The sequence below is a fragment of the Silene latifolia genome, chromosome X, assembly GCF_048544455.1.
Source record: "Silene latifolia isolate original U9 population chromosome X, ASM4854445v1, whole genome shotgun sequence".
NCBI lineage: Eukaryota > Viridiplantae > Streptophyta > Magnoliopsida > Caryophyllales > Caryophyllaceae > Silene > Silene latifolia.
The window spans coordinates 320,516,448-320,532,706 of NC_133537.1; the positions used below are offsets into that span (position 1 = coordinate 320,516,448).

A 16,259-nucleotide genomic window follows, 5' to 3' on the forward strand; every position below is an offset into this window, starting at 1 on the left:
GCGGCGGGCGAAGATCCGCGAAAGCATATGGAGGTTTTTACTGACTACTGCTCTACTATTCCCGCTACTAAGGGAGTAACGCAAGACAAGATAAAGGAAGTGCTATTTCCTTTTTCCCTGACTGACGCAACCCGTGAGTGGTTGACTGACCTTGACCATGCTGCCGCTGGTATCACTGACTGGGAGAGTCTTGCTCTTGCCTTTTACAAAAGGTACTTTCCTTCACAACGCACTAATTAGCTGAGGGAAAAAATTACTAGTTTCAAGCAAGCACCTGATGAGATTTTCAATGAAGCTTGGTGTCGGTTCAAGAAGCTGGTGAGGTCTCTTCCTCACCATGGTTTTGATCAGTGGTTTTTGTGCAACCAGTTCTACAATGGGTTGTACGATGACCATAGAGCTATACTTGACGCCTCATCCAATGGGAGATTCCAGAAGAACATTGATGACGATAAGGGATGAGGTATTATTGAGAAGATGGCGACCCATTGTGCTGAATATGGGAACCTAAGGGACGGTATTCGGACCATACACTCGGTCGATAAAGCGGTTGTGGCTCAGCTTGAAGCCATGAACGCTCGTTTTGATAGATTAGAGCGCAAATCGCTGCGGTGATCACAGACGGTTCATCGTTGACTAGACAGAAGCTATCACTTGTGAAAGATATGGGAGCAATGATGGTCACACTACTATAGACTGTCCGACAAATGAAGGAGCAAGTCCTTGCCTTTCAAAGAATATAGGCAAGGAGGAGGTTCCTATTATAATAATCAAGGGGAAGTCCATCCCAATTTGAGATGGACAAGTCAGAATGTTCTTAATCATACTCCTCCACCGCAGCAGCAACAACCATATGTCCCTCATCACAAGGCTCAACAAGGCTTTCAAAAGCCTCCTTCTTTTCCTCCACCGCACCAAGGAGCTTCATCTTCTAGTGGGGTAAGCGAATTGGGTGAGTTAAAGTCGATGATTCAATCATTGACTAAGCAGCTGCAACTAAGTGATCAACAAAAGTAAGCATCCATTAAGTCACTTGAAACTCAAGTTGCTCAACTCGCCACTAATCAGTCCACAAGGAAACCGGGTCATTTGCCGTCTCAATCTGAGAAGAATCCACATGAGGCGATTAACTTAATCAATTTGCGAAGTGGTCGTTTCTACGAAGGACCAAAATTGTCAGTTGATAAGGACATTTCAGACCCGAGGAGAGCTATTACTGATGCTGAACAGTCGCCTGTTGCTAAAAGTATGCCTAGCATGAAGGAAATACTCGATCGACTGATTTCTGGTGGTCGATCGAGTAGAAATGTTGAAGAAAGCACTCAATAAGATGGATTTAGTGGTCGATCGAGTAAATAGGATATTCAAGGAAACGATCGAGAGGTTGAAACCACTTGATCGAGTGAAATTGCTGAGGAAATCGTTCGATCGAGTGGAATTATGCCTCGATCGAACACTGCTGATAAAGGGGAACTCAATCGAGAGCATGGAAGTGTTCGATCGAATGAAAAATCACCTGAAAGGCCTCGATCGAGAGGTAAAAAGACTCGATTGAGTGAAAATGAGTTTGAACCCGTTGAGACATTGGAAGAAAGGAACAAAGGGCTCGAGATTCCTATCAATGTGCTCTTTACAAGGCGACTACAGAATAACAAAGCTAATCAACAGTTCGGGAAATTTGCCAAGCTCCTGAAAAGTTTACATGTTACTGTTCCATTCGCCGAGTTGCTCACTCTGGTACCCTCTTACTTAAAATTCATGAAAGAAGTCTTGTCACATAAGAGGCATATAAATGGCCATGAAATGGGAGCTTTGATTGAAGTAGGGACCGCCTTAGTTCAAAATAAGTTGCCACCTAAACAGTCAGACCCGGGTAGCTTCTCAATTCCGTGTCATATAGGAACCCATTTAATTGATAACGCGCTATGCGATCTTGGTGCTAGCGTGAGCGTCTTACCTTTGTCTCTTGCTAAGAAACTTGGTATGACCAAATTTAATTGCACTAACATGACCGTACAGATGGCCGACCGTAGCATATCAAGGCCCCTAGGAGTTATAGAGGACATACCTGTCAAGATCGGGAGATTCTTTATTCCTGTAGACTTTGTAGTGTTTGATATCTCCGAGGACACTCATACCCCTATTATTTTAGGAAGACCATTTTTATTCACTGCTCGAGCAGTGATCGATGTCGGGGGTAAGACACTTACGTTCAGGTAGGAGATGAAGAATTGATTTTTCATCAGTCTAAATCTCGTAAGGCTCCCATGCAAGCTCAACCTCGCAATGCCCTATCCTTTACTGACTCAGATATAGACACTCCAGCTGAGAAAGTCGAATTTTGTGCTGCTATTGTAACCCCTCCGCCTCAGACTGAGAGCGAAAAGGAGGAACATTCTTCTATTTTCCTTGCTGCAAAGTACAGATGGAATAGATGCTGGAACTGTCAACGGTCAAAGTGTGGTTGAAGTCAATCAAAGCGGTTATGATGTCAAAGCTGATGGGAGAGACAAGAGGATGAAGAAACTCCGTGCATATGTAGATATCAATTACTCTCCCTCTACCAGTTCAAACTCAAGCTCATGGAGATCGAAGAGGACGGTCTGAGATGCTGAAGGGATCTCCTCCAGTTAGAAGCCCTCTTTTGGGCTACTGAAGTGTTTTGGGAATTAAGCGGGGAATGCCCCGTTGTAACAAATTGTAAAACTTTAAATTTACGTTGAACTTCTTTATTGCATTTTTAGAACTGCTAGACTTTAGACTATTTAGCTTAGTTAGAAAAGACAATAGACTACGTATTGTGTGAATTGGTATTGTCGAGATATGTTTTTCCGTGTTTTTATGCAGGTTTGGGGAATTTATATCGCATTTGGATGAGTTACACGAAAAAAGAACTCGATCGAGTACTTTTTGTACTCGATCGAGAGGAATGCCCAAGGAAACTGTTCGATCGGGTTGTTTCAAACACTCGATCGAAATGCCAAAAAAGAGGAGTTCTCGATCGAGTGAAAAATTGTTCGATCGAGTAAGGTTGCTGCAAAGGTTCTCGATCGAGTGGTTTGAAATCACTTGATCGAGTGAATTTGGTTATTACACGCAGGAAGTTACCTCTTTAACTTCTATTTTTCATTCTTTTGTTCCTTTCTTCATTTGCGCTTCCTTTTGTGCGATAATCACCCCCTTACCTCTCTATTTCTTGCCCTAATACCAAATCCAACACCCACATTATAATCCTTGTGCTTAATTCGACACTTGCACTCTATTTTCCCCTTAAATTTCGTCCTTCTCTGCGGTTAATTTGAGAATTATGGTTTTTGCGGGTTTTGATTGGAATCCGTCTTTTGCATTCATTTGTGTCGATTTTCTTGCTTAATTGTTGTGGGTGATCATCAAGTAAGTACTCCCTTTACTCTTTTGTCGGTTAATTGCTTAATTTCGACATAATTGAGCAATTAGGGTTAAGGATTTTGCGGTCAATTCGAAAAACCCGACTGATTTGGGGTTTTCTGTGTTTAATTCGCCTAATTGATTGTTTTTCGCCCATTACTTGATTAGGATGGAAAGTAGTTCATTACCTTTGACTAGCTCGACCATTGTTCCATCCTCGGATGAGAAGGTGGTCCCTTCTATTACCACCATCGTTCCGACTATTAGTACCACTGTTACGTCGCCTGTTTTACCTGCTGTTGCTGCTGGTACTACCACTGTTGTTTCTAGTTCCACCTCTGTTGCGGCTAGCTCTGTTTTCGCCTCTGTGTCTGCCTCTGTTTCAGCTAGCACTGCCGCTAGTTCTGTTTCTGCTTCTGTCTCTGCTGCCTCTACTAGCACAGCCACTGCTAGCACTTCTGGTACGGTGTCCACCCCTGCTGCGTGGTCACCAGCTATCACAGCTGCCCACCGGGCTGATTTAATACCTCGCCCTGTTACTAGACGGGCTTCTTCTTCAGGTACTAGAGGACGGGGTCGCAGATGAGCTACACCTTCTGCCGGCCGCTCTGCTGGTCGTGTCACTATCCGAGTTGATGATTCACTTGACCCGCACCCCGATTACCCCGAGGTTAGTTTCGTAAATGCTATTCATCGTACTCGTTTCTTTGCTTTAGAGCGTTGTGATTTTGCTTCTACGAAGTTTTTGTGTCGTAGGTCACTTGATAGGTTAGGTATTTATGAGCCTATAGTTGAGATTTTGAGAGGGGCGGGGATGACGGGATTGATTACCATGTGTGCCTTGACCTCCAAGGAGCCGACCCTCGAGTTTTTCAGCTCCTTTACCTTCTCTTCTGGCGCCTATGCCACTGACCAGGGTTTTGCTTCTGTTTCTTTCCGGTTGTTTAACCGGACTTTTTCTTGGGACCCTAGGGGAGTTCGGTACTAGGTTAGGTCTTTCTTTTACGGGTGCCACTGCCTCTCCTAGGAGGGTCATCCGCATGTTGTGGAGGACCTTGGCACAGACCAGTTACGAGGAGCGCAAGCTCACGCATGTCCACCTTCTCCCGGCCCGTTACTTATTGCGTCTCTTTGGCGGGACCATCTTTGGCCGTAAAGAACCGAACAATGTGAACAACATTGAGCTGTCTATTCTTGGTGGGTACTTGAACATTGACAGTGAGGGACCCTTTGTGCTTAACATTACTTACTTGACTTCTCAGTACTTTTACACTGTGGGGCAGAAGACTACGGGCATCCTTGTCTGCATCCTTACCTTGCACCACTTTACCCCGTCTTGTTCCCTTGCCCACTGTTAAGGGCAGGATACCTCTACCACTACCCATGTACCACCTCCCACTTGCTCCACCTCCTACCATGTCTGCTTCTAAGAAGCGAAAGAGACCTGAGACCGGAGAGGGATCCACAATGTCTACGGGTGGCCAGTCTTCCACGACCATTCCTACTCCGATCCTTACTCCTACTCCTGCGCCCGACCAGACACAACCGGTTTATCCGGCTAATTTTATACCTCCTCCACCGTTTGAGGCGTCCACGGTCATGGACCAAGGGCGCTGTGACAGTTTGTTGCTTGAGCTTCTTAGCAGGCAGGTTCGTATGGAGCGGGACATAGCTCTTACTTTGATCCCTTTATACGAGTATCACATGATGAGGCGACGTCCCGTTCCTGAGGGTTGGCCATACCCGTCTTTCTCCCAGAATAACGGTGAGGGGTACCTACACGGCCCGATGACGAAGACACGAGCGAGGCGCGAGGACTCAGGCTGAGGAGGTGAGGGGGAGGGAGCAGGAGAGAGACCCAGACTTCGAGGTGACGCTGAAGGATGAGGCTGACGAGTAGCTACTGCTCTACTCACTTCCCCAGTTTTTTAGTTGGTTTGGGGAAGTTCGTGTTTTGTATGTACATTCTCGCTCTTTTATTTTTTTTGTCTCCTTTTTATTTTTATTTTTATTTTTTCATATCGGTTGTATTTTCCCGTTTCCCTGTATATATCTGCTGGTGTATGTTGGAGAACAACGAGGGCGTTGTCCGTTTTGGTTTGGGGAGGATAATGCATCCTTTGAGTCTGCATTTCCATTTATTTTGCATTCACGTTTCATTTTTATGCTTGCATTGTATTTATTTATTTCAAAAAATCATAAAAATCCAAAAAACATATATAAAAATTTCAAAAATCAAAAAAATTCACGTTTCATTTTGCATATAGGTTGAGTCGGAACGGTCGATTTCCGTGATGATATTGCATTGTAACTTGTAATTTTTATTTGAGCCTTGCACTTTATTAACAGTTATTAGCTTAGTCTTATGCATACCTACGATTTTTTGCTCAAAATTTAGCTGACCGTGTAGACTTGACCTGATAAATTGGCAACCTACTTTACAATTTTTGAGTTTTAGAGCCATATAACTGGTGACATTCATGACCATTTTGCATAGGAATTGCGAGTAGTACTCCTTGCAGAGCATGTTTATCACTTTTGCACATTTATGACATTCGATTTCTTGTTAAATGCATACATTCGGGTTTGTGGTCGGTGTCACATGCAGGGAGGCGCTTGCAAATTTCCCTTTCTTACATTTTTCACTTGTTTAGCTCCACTTAAGCCAAATTTAGCCTTTTTGACCCATTAGCTACACCCAAAACTAAGCTTGCCCAGTCAAGCTAGTTTAGCGTGTCATTTGTGGTATTCTGATCCGTATTACGAGTTTGGCCGTGTTTCATTTGATTGGAGTTGGTTGAAAATGAGGAAGGATGAAGAAATGAAAAGAAAAAAATGTGAAAGAGAAAGAAAAAAAAAACGAGTGATTGAAAGAAAAAATGAAAAAAAAAAGAGATGAAATCATACGTGAGCAGAAGAAGGAAAAAGAAAAGAAAATTGAAAAAATTGAGTTGGATTGGAATTTTGAGACCGTCTGCGCTTACTTTTATCTTGTGACGGTCTACTCCTTGTTTTTATTTACACATTTTTTGAGGAGATAGTGTTTTTGGTCAGTGAGATGTGTCCCATGAGGGGCACTTGTGCTTTATTTTATAGTCAGTTGAGACACGGATGATTTCATATGGTCTTGTTTAGGAACTAGCTTGGTGCTTTTACCTCCACATTTCCATAATCTGTTTTGCCCTTTCTCACCTGAACCTCACTCTCCCATACTTTTTATAAGCCCTCGGCTGTGACGGACATTGTTTGTTAGAATGTATGTATTATACTTGAATCGTCTTTCATTTTTGTTGCATGTATGTTATGTAGGTCGCAGTTTAGGTGAGTGACTATTTCTCTTTTTCTCTTACACATATATATTTCACCCTTTGCTTCATGAGAGAAGAGTGACCATGTGAGGGTCCGATTTTGTTGGTCTTGCAAGGTCGATAAGTCAGCTTTATTTATGGACATCATATAACTCGTTTACGTATTGACTGTTGTACCTTTAATTGTTAATTTCCGTTGCATTAACTTGGTTCAAGTAGACAAGTTATCGCTAGCTCTGAGTTTTTATTTCCGTTCCATTAGTTTGCATTTAGTTTACTCGAGGACGAGTAAAGGTTCGGTTTGGGGAGATTTGATACGTGCAATTTATATAATCTTTTTAGTCTTTTATTGCACATATTTCTATGCATTTTTTTACCGCTATGTATTGCAATATGGCCCGAATTGGCTACTTTGGTTTGTTTTGTCTAATTTGCAGAAATGAACCTGAAAGTGGTGAAACCGTACTCTATTCGTCCTATTTAGCATGTATAATGAGGAGACGAAACTGTTAGAGCGAGAATTGTGTCTTGGAGTGTGTAAAGGATGGTCAAGGAAGTGGTCAAAGACGAGTTAGAGGCTAACTTGGAGGAAAAACACTCGATCGAGAAGCATTATGGTTCGATCGAGTGGTTTGGTTGCACGAGAGTTCGATCGAGTACTTCTACATGCTCGATCGAAATGCTGATATTGAGAGTTCCTCGATCGAGAGGTTTATTTACTCGATCGAGAGGAAAAGCTGGAGAAGACCTCGATCGAGTGGTGTGAATTCACTCGATCGAGTGATTTGCTATCTTATGCGGGCTTTAGTGACCCTTTTTATTTTTATTTTGTTAAGTCTTTATTTTCCTATTTAAGCATACGTTAATTAGGTCATTAGGGATATCTTTTCACATACTCTTGTTCTACTTTTTCTCCTAAACCTACTGCTTAATCTCTGAATCTCGTACTTTGCTTGTGGATTGATCTTTACGCCGGATTGCTTTTGATTGTAATCATCCTTTCTCTCTTGATCTTAATCTTATTATTTTTTTGATCTAATTCTTGCTTTTGCTCTTTATTATTTCTTCCATAATCAGTTTACGCGTAATTGTTATTGTTTCATCATGCCTTTGATTAGTACACTCATCATTATTATTGTTGACACCCTTAGTAGTATGAGTAGCTAATTCTTTTAATGTCGGGATTAGGGAATCCATGGTAGGATTGTGATGATGTAGCGAATAGACTAGATGGTTTACTTGTGAGAATCTGTCCCCATAGCAATTTAATTGTAACATCGATTTAGTTGAGTGCACGCTTCTGAATTACGATTAATCTGGTTAACTTTTCTCCTAGATCGAAAGATTGGAATAAATAGACCTGCTATGAATAGTAGACTACCCTGACAGGACGGAAGTTAAGTTAGTGGAGTTCTAGGATAGAAAGTGGAGCGGAAGGACCTTTCTCTTATCTCTCTCACAGTAGATTGTCTAGGCTATTTGCAGCTGAGTCGATAGACTACCATGGTGAACCGAAATCCTGGCATGCTTTATCTATTTGATCATCTTTATTACATTTTCTCACTTTTATCGCTCTTGCTTAATTGCTCTTTACTTTAATCTTTTAGAAGTTTAGAAATCAAAATCAACCCCCCACTTTGTGACTTAATAGACGAACCCTTAACAAATATCTTGCCTCCCTGTGGAGATCGACCCTGCTTATCACTAGCTTCTTTGTTAGTTTTAGTTAGGTTTATTTTTCGTACACAAACGACAGTACCATGAAGCAGCCTTTCAAGACCTAAAATCATATCTGTCATCTCCACCCTTACTGGCTAAACCAGAGAAGGGGGAACCTTTATCAGTATACTTATTCGTCACTGACACAGCAGTCAGCGCAATCCTGGTAAAAGAACAGGAAGGCCAACAACATCCTGTCTATTATGTAAGTAAGAGCTTGCTGGATGCCGAGATGAGGTATGGATTACTTGAAAAATATGTTTTAGCTTTAATTATGTCATGTACTAAGCTACGTCCCTATTTTGAAAGCCACCCCATTATAGTCAGGACCAACTTACCCATAAAATCTGTCTTACGCCAGCCTGAATTTTCAGGTAGGATGGCCAAGTGGTTAGTTCAACTTAGTACATATGATATTTCCTTTGAACCCAAGGCAGTGATTAAATCGCAGGCCTTAGCAGACTTTGTGGCTGATCTCAGCCTTAACCTAGAACCTGACCTGAAAAATGAGGTTAATCAATTAGAAAATAAAACCCCAGACCAAGAATGGACTCTGTTCATAGATGGGGCATCTAATGCAAGGGGGACAGGGTTAGGATTAGTGCTTAAATCACCACAGGGAGAAGTGATAGCTCAGGCTATAAGCTGTGAGTTCAAAGCTACCAACAATGGAGCAGAATATGAAGCTCTAATAGCAGGCTTAAAGGTATGTCTAGACCTTGGTGTTCAAAACCTAAAGGTAAAAACTGATTCACTTTTAATTGCTAATCAAATAAAGGGAATTTATACGGCCAAGGATGCAAAAATTATTTCGTATTTAGAATATGCAAAAAACCTTACCGCTAAATTTGCTTTATTTGATATAGATCAAATATCAAGAGACCTGAACACGCAGGCTGATGCTTTGGCTAGCCTAGGTTCAAATTTTACCCCTGCAGTTTTCGATAAAATACCAATTGTTCATTTATTAGAGCCAGCTATCAGCAAGACTGAACAAGTCAACCCTGTCGATCAGGATAGTAATTCTTGGACCAATCCCTATTATGATTGGTTTCTCCGAGGAATACTACCTCAGGGAAGACACGAAGCAAGGGTTTTTAAAATCAGAGCTTCAACCTATGCTATTATCAATAATACTTTATTCAAGAGATCGCAGGCTGGACTATACTTGAGATGCTTGGAGCCTGACGAAGCCAAACAAGTATTTTAAGAAATACACGAAGGACACTGTGGTAACCATAAATGAGGAAAAATCCTGGCAAGTAAAGTACTCAGGACATGCTACTACTGGCCAACACTGAGGGCTGACTGCTTGGAATACTCTTCAAAATGCGAAGCCTGTAAAGTTCTGATATAGGATTCTTTTGCACCCTTTTCCCCTCTAATTTCATGCTTTCCGACTCCATTTGAGTCGGTTTTGTACTTCCTTTCTCGAATTTCGTGTCCCAATTCCCCTTGCTATGACATTGTGGCCTCCTTGCAGAAATTGAGGCGGGAATGGGTGAAACGAAGAAAGGAAAACGTATTTACTAAGCTTTGCATGGAAGAAGGAAGAAATCATGCTGAGGAGGATCCCCAGCCGGTAGGCCGGCAGCCGGTCAACCGGCTGGGACTGCATTTTTATACAACTGAAGATGAAACAAAGCAAAGGGGCATTCCCAGCCGGTGGCCCCGCGGCCGGCTAGCCGGCTGGGAGAACATATGAGCTGAAAATCACAAGTTTCAAAGGAAGTTACAGGAATGTCCCAGCCGGTCAAATGACCGGCAGCCGGCCAGCCGGCTGGGAGTTCCTCCAAGCCAAGAAGTCAAGATTCAAAGTCAAGTGTGTCCCAGCCGGTCGGAGACTGGCGGCCGGTTGACCGGCCATGCATACCTGATGACTTCCAAAATTCATTTCAACTTCCAGGGATCTCCCAGCCGGCCAGAAGACCGGCAGCCGGTTGACCGGCCGGGAGTGCAGACTCGTGTTTTCAAGCCCATTTCAAATCCTACCCTAATCCTAGTGGAAACTATATATACCCCCCCCCCCCCCCCCTTAACCATTTTGCACACAACCCTAGATCTGAAAAACATTCCATATTTATTGTAATCTTTCCTTAATCAAGTTCTAATCTTTCAATAATTATTATTAATATTTAGTAAGAATTAGTTAGTTCAAGTAATTGTCAATTGTTTACACTTGTTTGTTGAAGATTGTATTGGGAATTTTGAAGGGTTTTCCTTCTTATTATTCAATCAAGCAATCACCTTTCCTTGTGTTGGTATATTTCCTCTCTTATTTACTTGTTAATCATTTGTTTACATTTCTCTTGTCTTTCATAATTGCTATAATAATCATCATGTCTTCTGTTTATGTTATTTGTTCTTCTTCTCTTATTAGCATGATTATCCCCAATATGAGTGAGTAGTTACCCTTCTAGGGTTTAGGGGGAGCCTAAATAGGATTAGAGGGCATGATTAGTTGATAAATTTTGAATCTTTGGTGTAGGAATTTGTCTTTCTTAACCATGCATACAAGGTGTTTGACGAATTGTATGAGTGAAAGCTTGTGTCTTTTTGTCTTAATAGCTTAATTCTTCCTTTGAATGAAAATTTGTGGGTAGTCTTGTTGCATGTTTTGAATTAGTTGTTGCTCAACGAAAGTTGGTAACCGCCTCTAGGACGAACCCTCACCTTAGATTGTTTTATCGACTCATCGCCCCTTAATTCGTTTAGGTGACCCTGAAGACCCTAGTTTCCTAATCATCGTATTCATCTTCATTAGATTGTTTGTTTAATTGCTCTAGTAGTTAAAACCAAAACCCCTTCTTTTATTGTTGATTAAACTTGACTCTAAGTTGGACCTAGTAGAAACCCCCGCCGTCTTCGTGTTCGACCCTGACTAAATACTACATTTAATTGGGTTTTTATAAATTGTTTTGATAGAGAGAAGCCACGACAAATTCTTACCTATCAAGTTCATTAACCAATAATACATTAGCCATCTGAGCTTCTTCACTCAATTTCCGCACCCTGGCCATTCATGAAGTAGGGCATGGATATTGTAGGAAAGCTGCCTGTAGCTCCAGGACAGAAAGTATTCATGTTGGCTATGACTGATTACTTCTCCAAATAGATCGAAGCTAAGTCTTTCAGGCAGGTAACCGAAAAACAAGTAATATCCATCATCAGAACGAATATTATTTGTAGATATGGAGTCCCATCAGAGATAGTATGTGACAACGGAACCCAATTTGTGGGGAAAAAGACTAAAGCCTTTTGCCATGAATGGAATATCAACCTGGTAACATCGACCCCTGGATATCCAAAAGCTAATGGCCAGGCTGAATCCAGCAACAAGGTGGTCATAAGCTGCCTAAAGAAGAAACTGAAGAGAAGACGAGGCAGATGGGCTGAGGAACTTCCAGTAGTGCTATGGGCAGACAAGACGACTCCAAAGATATCAACAGGCCAAACACCCTACTCTTTGGTGTATGGTTGTGAAGCTGTCATCCCTGCAGAAGTTCGGGTACCAACATCAAGATATAGCTGATGCGTGTCCTAAATATGATGTTTTACACCCTATTTTACACGCATTTCAGAGCTCAATTATGTAGTTTATGCCACTATTTTCCCTATTTCCGTCTACTTTCGTGTTTTTGTATAATATTGCAAAAATGTGAAGAATCCAGCGGAAATCGAGCCGAATCCGTCCCTAAGTATTTAGCACTGCATTTGACATGGAGTAGTGACTCGAGAGATGAACTTGGTGCGCACTTCAAGGCCTGAAAGATATATTTGCGAGAGTTTGAGAAGCGGATTACCAGCTACAGTGGTCTATAGACTGACCTACGTGGTCTATAGACTGTCAGAATGCTGAACAGCAATCTGTAGGAAAGAGAAACAGTCAATCGACTGACCTACACGGTCGATCGACCAGAGCGCGATTCCTAAATAAGATCAGAAGCTACTGGACACAGTGGTCGATCGACAACCCCACGATCTGACGCGGCAATTTAAGTTAGAATTCCGAAGCCCAATGTAATTAGGTTTTAGGAATAAGTTACGTAAAACTATCTATATAGCGTAACCTGAGGTTTTCAGAAGAGCATCATCGAATTTTAGGGAATTAGTTAGGGTTCAATACACAAAAGTTGAACTTTGGATTATTTCATTAGTTTAGTTTAGTTTTCGTCAATAAAGTTTACTATTCGCAATGAGCTTTGGTCTTTTTCCCTTCAATTCTTCTTTACGGTATTCTTCTGTTTCTTTGTTCAATATCATTGCTTTAATTCTTCCGTAGTTTAGAATTGATAGTTTAGATTTCCCAAAGCCGAATTCTCGTTTCATGTTAGTTATTTATTTAGTTAATTAAACTATGAATTCAATTGCTTTATTTGTTAATTTTACTGTTATTATTATCACCATTATGAGTAGCTAAATACCCTTTGCTAAGATGTAGGGGATCTATAGCGTAGATGGCATTAGAATAGGTGACCCCGAATTAGGGTTTGGTCGATCGACTGGCTTAACTAGTCGATCGACTGAATTGGTTTGTCGGTCGACTGGGGTAGCTGGTCGATTGACCGACTTCGTGTTTGATTAGCACCGTTTGATTCGTTAAGTGCAATATTTAACAATGAGACCGGGAGGAGACTTGTTAGATGCTTAGTTTTGACCAACCCGTAGATCGAGAGATAGGGAAGGGCATTAATTAATGAATTAAGACGACTAAATTGCTAAGATCGAGAGATAATGTAATTTAGGCTTTAGGAAACACTAATCCGGGCGAGAGCTAGTATTAGTAAGACCTAGGGGCTGGTAGCATAGGCTGAAAGGAGCTACTAGTTAACTTGGACCGAGAGGACATGTTTTACCCATCCTACACAACTGTATTTCGGACTTACCTAGGATTATGTGCCATCGCAGCTATAGTGAACCGACCGTCTTAGCATTTCTTTTATCATTATTTACATCCTTTATTACTTTTATTTGCTTATTTAGTTTATGTTATTAGATTTAGATTTAATTTATATTAAAACCCCCTCAAACTGTTACCCTTAGACTAAAATTAAAAGCAACTATTATCTCCCTACCTCCCTGCGGATCGACCCTTACTACCGCTTGCTAGTTGTAGTTTGGAAATTATAAACATTATTTTTGATACTCACTTCAACAGGTATCAATAGCCTGAACAACGTCGATGCAAACAGAGACCTGATGCAAGACAACCTGATCCTGACAGAAGAACTAAAAGACGCTGCCAAAATCAGGATGGCATCATACCATCAAGCAGTAGCCAGTACTTACAACAAAAATGTTAGAATTAGAGTCTTCAGGGAATGAGACCTTGTCCTACAAAAAGTTTTTCCAAACAAAAAAGAAAAATCAGCAGGCAAGCTTGCCCCTACATGGGAAGGCCCTTACTTAATTGACTCAATCGTTGGACAAGGAGCAAACAGGCTCCAAACATTAGAAGGAGAAATGATCCCAAGATCTTGGAATGTAACATAATTGAAATTATTCCATATATAAAACCTATGTCAGGCCTAAATCAGGTAAAAAACCATACCTTTACTATCAGTGATTCAATCTGACCTGCCATCTGAAAAATTATGTGTTTCATATGCTCTATGTGCAATCCATGTCTATATATGTAACTAACCCAATTTCTCTTATTTTTGAATCCTGAACAATTATACATGATAGATGTTTATATGCATATATATATTCGGGATTGATGGCTACTCTACTATACATTAGTTTTTAAAACAAAATTTTGCACTTAATTGTGCCTAACGAGTTGGTAACCATCACCGGATACAGTAAATGTCAGGACCAATCAGGCATAAAATAATTGCCTGGCCTGACTAGATTTACTACACACATTTACAACCGGCTGGACGCAGCAAGACGGTGCAGGGTGTTTTATTCCGACCATCAGTCTAAAAAGCCCTCCTGTCAGGCCGAGTACCAAGCCCTCCAGTCAGGCAGGGGACATAAGCCCTCCTCTCAGGCCGGTTTTCCCACCCCTTCAACCACTATGGCAAAAACCATACATGGGTGAATTACTTACGATAACTTAGGCAAGTCAAGTTCAAAAATGTTTACAGGTTAACAAAGTAAAGATTTTGACAGGACTACAGGATTGGAAAAACAAAGTTCGCAGGTTCAAAAGAAACTCAAAAGCAAACAAAATAACAGGAAATAAGCAAAGTAAGCCAAGAAAGGCCATTACCATCATATTAATAAAGCCCTTATCCCCTGGGGCAAAGGCACCAAAATAATCAATAAGACCAGGGATAACCTCCCTGACCTACGCAGAAACAAAGAAAATAAAAATTGTTTATCCAGGGACATCCCCCTGGATGTGCCAATACCAGCAAAGAAATTTCAAATTACTGCTCCTCCTTAGAAACAGCATCAGCACTCCCACTCTTGACCTGATCAGCCTCAACATCGATATCCTGCTCCCCTGGAGAATCGACCACCTGTTCATTTCCCATATTATGCAGGTCAGGGTACTTAGAAGCAGCAAAAGCCATCTCAGCTTCAGGGTTCCAATTTGCCCTGGCCTCCACAAGCTCCGACATGGCAGCCACTTTTCCCTTAATATAAAAATACAGGGAGGCATCATCAAGCTTGAACTCTAAATCATCCCTCTCCAGGGTAAGCTCCTTATTCCTGTCCAGCGCCTCCTGCAGAAGCTGTTTGTTTGAGTCTGCCTCAGCCTTAGCAGCATCCCTCTCAGCCTACGCCTTCGCCAAGTCAGCAGCCAGGTCAGAACGAGCAAAATCCAGTTCAGATTTCAGCTTATCATAATCTGATCTCATAAGGTCAATCCTAGCTACCAGAGAAGTAGCCTGATAAGCATTGTGGAGATAGGCCGCAAAACCCTGAACAAAGAGAATAGTATAAATATTATGTCACAATAATAGAAACCTCTAAAAAAAATACACATATTACGAAATATACATAATAATAAAAATAGCATACCTCCCTTACAGCAGCCAAGGCACTTGCCAAAAGACTGACAGAGTGATCATCAAGCAACCTGCACGGGTAGCAGTCTCAATAGGATCAAGGGTGAGCATGACATCTGACTTGGAAGCAGCATAGTCCCTGATCTTCACCTTGACAGCCTCCACATTATCTACCATGGCTCGCTGATACCCGTCGTTGTGAGTACCAAAGATAAAATTTATAATTCCTATTAGGACTAACCTAGGCTAGTGGTAACAGGGTCGAACCACAAGGAGGCAGTTGTAAATTTTAGTTGATTTATGTTCAGTCTGAGGTAACTATTGTGGGGGTTGAATTAAATTGGTCTACAGCTAAAAGCGAATAAAGGTAGTAAACTAAATAAACGATTTAAACAGATAAAAGAAGGGTACTAGGATGGTCGGTTCATTATAGCTTCGGCGGCAGCAAACTAAGTCGGTCTGAATCAAACACAGGTAAGGCGGGAAATAAAGAGGTCCTCTCGGTCCACTCTTAACAAATAGCATCTTTCGATCTCGCTATAGGTCCCTAATGTCACTAATACTAACTTTCGCCCTGAAAAGTGACTAACGGTCTAAACTATACTTATCTTTCGATCTTAGCACAGTCTAGTCGATTTAATCGATGGTCAAATCACTTCCCCTATCTTTCGATCTAATGGGTCGGTCACAAAATAGGTATCTAACTGGTCGCATGCATTCGATTCGTTAAATACAAGATTAAATTCAATTAAAACGAAGGAAACCCTACGAGGTCGATCGATCGACCGACAATGTCGATCGATCGACCAACACGCGAGACAGTCCGTGTCTAATCTAATGCCGCCTTTGCCATAAATCGCCTACATCCTAGCACTATAGAATT

At 41.4% G+C, this 16,259-nt stretch overlaps 1 non-coding gene across 1 annotated transcript; it reads right to left on the reverse strand.

The window, feature by feature from the left end:
• Window positions 1-238: 238 nt before the first annotated feature.
• On the reverse strand, window positions 239-344 carry LOC141625626 (small nucleolar RNA R71). The gene has a single exon (XR_012535395.1). It is a non-coding gene; the product is annotated as a small nucleolar RNA R71 (small nucleolar RNA).
• Window positions 345-16,259: the final 15,915 nt, after the last annotated feature.